At 35.6% G+C, this 6571-nt stretch overlaps 1 long non-coding RNA gene across 1 annotated transcript; it reads right to left on the minus strand.

Moving 5' to 3' along the window:
* Positions 1 to 4099: 4099 nt before the first annotated feature.
* Positions 4100 to 5468, minus strand: LOC120144564. Its single transcript, XR_005518046.1, has 3 exons — positions 5396 to 5468; positions 4298 to 4428; positions 4100 to 4203 (listed from the first exon to the last, which is right to left on the minus strand). It is a non-coding gene; the product is annotated as an uncharacterized LOC120144564 (long non-coding RNA).
* Between the last annotated feature and the right edge of the window lie 1103 nt (positions 5469 to 6571).

Genomic DNA, 6571 nt, shown 5'->3' on the forward strand with positions numbered 1-6571 from the left:
AAGGAGCTTTTTCCAAGCTCCATTAATTACGAAGAGGGTTTTTAACGAGGCCTTCAATTCTTATAAAAAAAAAGTAAACAAAGAACAATATGGCAAGCTCATCTACTTGTCATTTACTAGACCATACATCGCCTTCTCTGTGAGTATTGAGTCAATACATGAATGATCCTAGAGAATAACATTTGGAAGCGTTATACTATATTTTAATGTAGTTGAAGATGACACCGGGTCATGGGTTAATTTTCAAAAAACATGAAGATAGAACAAACAAGATCTTCTCAGATTCAAGTTGGGCTAGAGAGTTAACAGATAGGAGATCAACAACAGGTTATTGTTCATTTGTTTGAGGAAATTTGGTGACTTGGAGAAGCAAGAAACAAACCGTAGTTTTCAGAAGTAGTGCAGAAGCAGAATATCGGGCAATGGCACTTGGAATTTGTTAAGGCATTTTGTTGCAACGACTCTTAACTGAGTTAGGAGTTAGCGACAAAACCCACTTTGAAATTCAAAATGATAGCAAGTCGGCTATAAACATTGCTAAAACAACATGACAGAACTAAGCATGTGGAGATTGACAAACACTTCATTGCAGAAAAGGTGAATGGTGGAACTGTAAGACCCACCTTGAGGGGAAGTGTGAGTTATGATTAGATGTAAATATTAGTTTTCTATTTTAATACTAACTCTAGAATCCTAATTTGTAGATAACACAATCCCTAGTCCATCTTAAACTCTTTACAAATACTTGTATAAAAACTCCCCTGTAAAACTCTGATTGTAACGAGAAATACAAAAATAATCTGTTTTTGAGAAGTTCAAATCTACAAAAAAACCAACAAATCTTAAAAAGATAGATTATGTTAAATGCCATCAGTAACATTTAAGATATGCAATAGTACCGGTTCATCTAACAGAGGCAATATCTTATGACCCACTCCAACATAGGAAAGCATCGAAGCAAGCACATTTGGCACATGAGGGTTTAGATCCAAATGTCGTAATTGCCGGCATACAGAATCAACTATATAATCAGCATTTGCCAAAATCAATTGCCCAACCTACCAAAAAACAAGGCAAATACCATTGAATCAATTCCATAATATACAGATAAATTATAGATTCTAATATGTTGTACAAGCAAACCATTGAATGGCCAGCTTTAGTGGAAAGAAGATGTAACACGGCTTCAGAGGAACTTCTAACTTCAAAGTTTGAACATATGAGATTCTCAAGTAACAGATACAGAGACGAATGTAAGAAACCACCGGAAGCAAAATCACTTCCAAGGGACATAGCTAATATTCCTATTCCATCAATAATAACCTGTTTCAGGAAACGAAACACAATCAATAGAATCACAGTAAAATCATGAAAATTAAAAAAAAAAAAGAGAGAGAGAGAACATAAATGAGTGGAAAGAATAATGTTAATGTAATTTCCTGATATAACATGGAAACATCACGGAAGAAATACAAAGTGATATCTTCAACTTCAACATCAGATTGTAACAGCAAAGACTGATGATCTACTGGAAGATCCCAAACTTCAGAACATAGATATTCATGTAGGACATTCCCAATGCAACCAATGAAGTGACTCCTAGAACCCTTCTGCAATGCAACTTTCCAAACACATTCATCCACCACAGCAGATTTAAGTTTGTGAGGATGGCCACCAGAAGATACTTCATCAGATTCAGGAAAATCTACCCCTTCTACCTTGGATTTCTGAAACATTCTTCTAAAAGCATCAACTGCCTGATCTGATACGCCAAATATCATCTAATTTAGAATACATACAGCAGTACTGGCCTGGCGCAGCAACTGCCCTGAACCAGTTCGATGGTACCAAGACTAACAGCTCTCTTTAGTGTATTGCTTCTGTATAATTTCCAAAACCAATTTACGCAATTAGCCCAATGGAATATCAGCAATAACTGATAAATGGCCTTCACTTTTATAGTCTATACAGATAAACAATCAAGGGACGGTAAGTAAAAAGCATATATGGCATAAGTTCAATAAATTAGTAGGGGTTCCAAGATTTAAAATGACCTGCCACTAAAGATAAACCTACAAGTCTAAGAATCCCAGCCAGAACCTCGTATAACTTCTGATCACCATCATAAACAAGCCAAGGGGCCATGCGTGGGAGCTCAAGATATGTCTGCCCAGCTTCTGCAATGTGTTGTTTTCCAATTTCATGAATACCCATGAGCTTTGAACTTTTAGATGAAGCATCATGGTGTAAGACCTCACTCTCACCCACAACATGCAAGACTTTCAACTCAGCAACAGAGGGAAGGTATCCGATTGAAGACGACCTTGTTGAAACAAGCTTGTTTAGAGAACCAGTAAAATCCGAATTCTGACTAAGACAGAGGGCAAAAACATCCAAGAATCTGGCAGCTGTAATCTAAAATGCAAAAGATAAATTTTTAAAAAGTAAAATGTCAATCAAATTCAACTAGTAGTACTAGTAGTAACAAGAATATAACAGAAGTTATCATGATCATAATGGATATCTGATGGACAACATCGCTTCTAGGGATGGCAACGGGCCGAGTATTGGTTTTTGTCTCCGTTTTCGTTTAAAAATTTCGTATTCGTCCCTGCTTAAAAAATTGCGGATTTAAACGGGGATCCCCATCGGGTAATCGGGAAAAATCGCGGGGAAACGGGTATCCCCGTTTAGTATAAATAGTATCGAGTCGGGTATCGAGCCGGGTATCGGGCCGGGTATATATATTTAAATTAAATATATAAATATTATATATATTTTTTAATTTAAATTAAATTTATTAATATTATATATATATATATAATAATTATTTTTAATATTTATCGGGCCGGGTATCGGGTTGGATAATCAGGTAATCGGGGCGGGGATTACTAAATTTGTTCCCGTCCCCGTCCCCGTTTAACATAAACGGTTTTTCTCCGTCCCGTTCCAGTTTAACATAAACGGTTTTTTCCCATCCCATTTAATTCGATTTTCGATTTTTCCCATCAGATTCGAGTTTTTTTTGCCATTCCTTATGGCTTCAGTCTACCAGCAACTTTATGTCTAATATATATGTCAGGAAAGCTTCCATGAAGGGCATTTATAGCTGAAGGCTTGAAGAGGACAAGTGGTATCACAAGATACTGTGATCTGCAATGGTGGCTTCTACATTAAAGTGGCAAGTCAATTCTAATGCCACTTTTTAACCTCCCAATTGATTGCTATTCAATTATTTTGTTTCACCTTTACATCTTAACCTATTAGTAACAAGAACGCCTGAAGGAAGATATGCATTAATCTTCCAATTGACTGTTATTCAATTATATCATAAAACCCTTACACCTTTAAACAAAAACAACTGAAGGAAGATAGGAATATATGGAGATACATTTATGCACAAACTATGTCGTGAAATCATCTAACTCCAATATATCATTTGTGGTTGGGAAACCAACAATTTACCATTTAATCCACTGCCTCAAAGATAACGTTAAACAAAACTTTCAAACAATGTGTTAAGGATTTCTCTCATCTAACTTATCATTCTCGTAACTTGATAGAATGATATTTTTTATAGACACGTTGTTAATTGACACTTGCTTAGGTATGCTTGATGCTTTAGTTTACGTTTAACAATCTATTATGTTAACTATTAGACTCAAGAAAACTTAGAATTGTTAGCAATCATCCTAATAAGGTACAAGTTGTACAAAGAGTCCATGCAAATATGCTCATGTTTGATTCTTTGTACCAAATTCCGTGTTTTAGTCACAGGATAGTTGACATGTCTAGGACTTGGATAAATACTGGTTCTTGGCACCCATTCACATGACCGAGGAACATAAATCATGTCTTTCAAGTGCAACCCTATTAGATTTTCGAAGTGCACATCAAGAGATATAAAAGTCTGTTTAGTTTAGGTACTATACACTATTTCCGCCAAACAACCAGATATTCAATATTGAACATATAACATTTATGGATATCTATTTGAGAAATCACTGATTACAAACAACTCATACACCACATTAATATATGTACAAACATAATGGTGGAAACGGAACACATACAGGAGATTGCAGATGATGCAACAAAAACTGAGGACCAGAATAATATATCACTATAAGCAATTGCCGAACATGTGAAAGTGCAAGTGACTCATTACTCCCGAGCACAAACTTTGGAAGTTTTTCAATAAGCCTGTTTCAAAAAGGAACTTATAAGGGAATTAATTCAAAAAAAGAGAAATTCACCTTGTTACTTGCAGCTTAACATTATTGCACAAGTATAAAACCTGCCAAAAATCACAGCAACGTCGTGTTCTACATGATGTTTCCCAGAGGCGGAGAATAAATATTCCATGAAGTCCTGGGCAGTATCTGAAATCGCTTAAGATTCATCAATAACCAAAGCACATAAGCAGTCCTGCATGATTATTGGATATATCATATTAAATATATCCCAAAACAACTAAAAACTCATAAAAAATTTCACAGCAATGGAATCAATCATATTGAGAAAGAATAATCTCTAGGCAATGCCCTAACATAAAAAGAAATAACATGAGAATGAGATAATTAAAGCAATCCTGAAAATTTTAAACATATGGTCGGAAACTCAAATTATAACCAAGAACTTCGAGATAACATAATTTCAAATATTTAAGTGCACCTTTTGGATGAAGCATTCTTGGAACTCCAGGTCAGAAGATTCAGTTTACTACCATACAAATCTCCTCCCACTGAGGTTAAAATCACAGCAGATACACCATCTAATACAAACTAAAGAGGGCAGTACCTAATTCTCCTACTGAAAATAGTTATTATCCAGCATACCGTGAATATGCTTCATTTGGGCCCCCACCAAATTTAGAGGTGATGGTAACTTAGAACCATTACAACCTTAAAAGAATCCTCTGCTCCCATTTATCATACATGTACCACTACCACCTAACCAATACAGTCCTTATCTTGAACTAAATCATAATAGCTGGTTTTCTCTCTTGTTTTAGGGCATGGGTTATACCCTACATGGTTTCTTTTGTTATTTAAATTTATGGTAGCTTTTGATGAGAACTAACAGATTTGAGTTATTGGAAATGGCTTTTTTCTCCTGTGTTTATCTATCTCTACCCTGTATTTCTTGCTAGTTTCTCTCCTTCCTCTTAGCATTCCTTCTATTTCTCTATACTCTCTCCCCACCCCATATTCAACATTACATCCCCTCATTCAGTTATCCCTCTTAAAAATGTTTCCCCCTTATGATGAGAGTAACCTCAACATTTATTATAATAAAGTGCATTAAGACTTAGAAGAGATAAAACAAAATCCTTCACTTAAAGAGGATTTTTACAATCAACAACTAAGAATGAAATTGATAGAATTTAACCTACCAAAAACATCTGTTTACTATTTTCCAGTGTGAAATTGTACTTCAATAGCAGACCTCGAATGGCAATATAAAGCCCATGCCTCACCTTTTATGCTTGATGAACACATAGCTGAGACATGTAACATAATAACAGTATATCAAAACAGAAGTGCATTACTTATGAATATAAATTATCTGGTACAAATTTTGAATAGAATTTTGATGTCATAATGTATCTTTTTTTTTGATAAAATAAGGCCTCATTAAAAAACCCCTTCATATCCTACATGTTATAAACATAACATGAAGGACATAGGAAGGAGGAAAAGAGTGCCTCTAACTTTTATTAATGAGAACAATAATACACCTCCACACCTTCATGGCTAACTACTAACAACATAACCTTTAATCCATAACTCTAAATACATAACACACCCTCATAACTCCCTTAAAAAGAACAACCAACGTATAACACAGAAACCCAAAAATCAACCTATACCAACTTTTGCTAATTCATCTGCTTCCCAATTTGCAGCTCTTGAAACATGCCTTGTGATAATACCATTCCTTTCCACACGAGTAGCTATATCTCTCACCAAGGATTTGAACAAAGAAGTACTAAGGTCCAGATTCTTAATTCACTTTAGAGCATTAGTAGAATCCGATTCCAAAATAATCCTCTGACTTGGAATGTAACCAACTTCCTCGATAAGATTCAACCCTCTTTTGATCTCCAAAAGCTCCGCAAGTAAAGGAGGACCTCCCCCTGTTTTCTCTGAAAACGACCCAAGCACCGAACCACTACCATCTTTAATCAATCCACCTATTCCACCCTTATCCCAACCTTTGACCATTGCACCATCTACATTTACTTTTAAGAATCCTTCCGGAGGAGGACTCCACCTATAAGAAGGAGGAGACCTCTTTTTCAGATTACCATTCAAGTCTACCATTCAAGTCTGCTAGTTGTAAATCCCCCATCAAGGAATCAAAAGGAACATGGACGTCCTTAAATGAAGCTCCAAATCAAGAAACAATTCTGAATCTTGTAATGAAGAACAACAGCACAGAATCAACCTTTCCTTGCTGAAAAATCACCTCATTCCTACATTTCCAAACCGACCAAAGTACAACCCTAGGGATAAACTTCCATATGATAGATCTCGAAACAAGCTCATCCCACGCAATTAAGAATTCT

This window comes from Hibiscus syriacus, unplaced genomic scaffold (assembly GCF_006381635.1).
Source record: "Hibiscus syriacus cultivar Baekdansim isolate YM2019G1 unplaced genomic scaffold, ASM638163v2 tig00110890_pilon, whole genome shotgun sequence".
Classification (NCBI taxonomy): Eukaryota; Viridiplantae; Streptophyta; class Magnoliopsida; order Malvales; family Malvaceae; genus Hibiscus; species Hibiscus syriacus.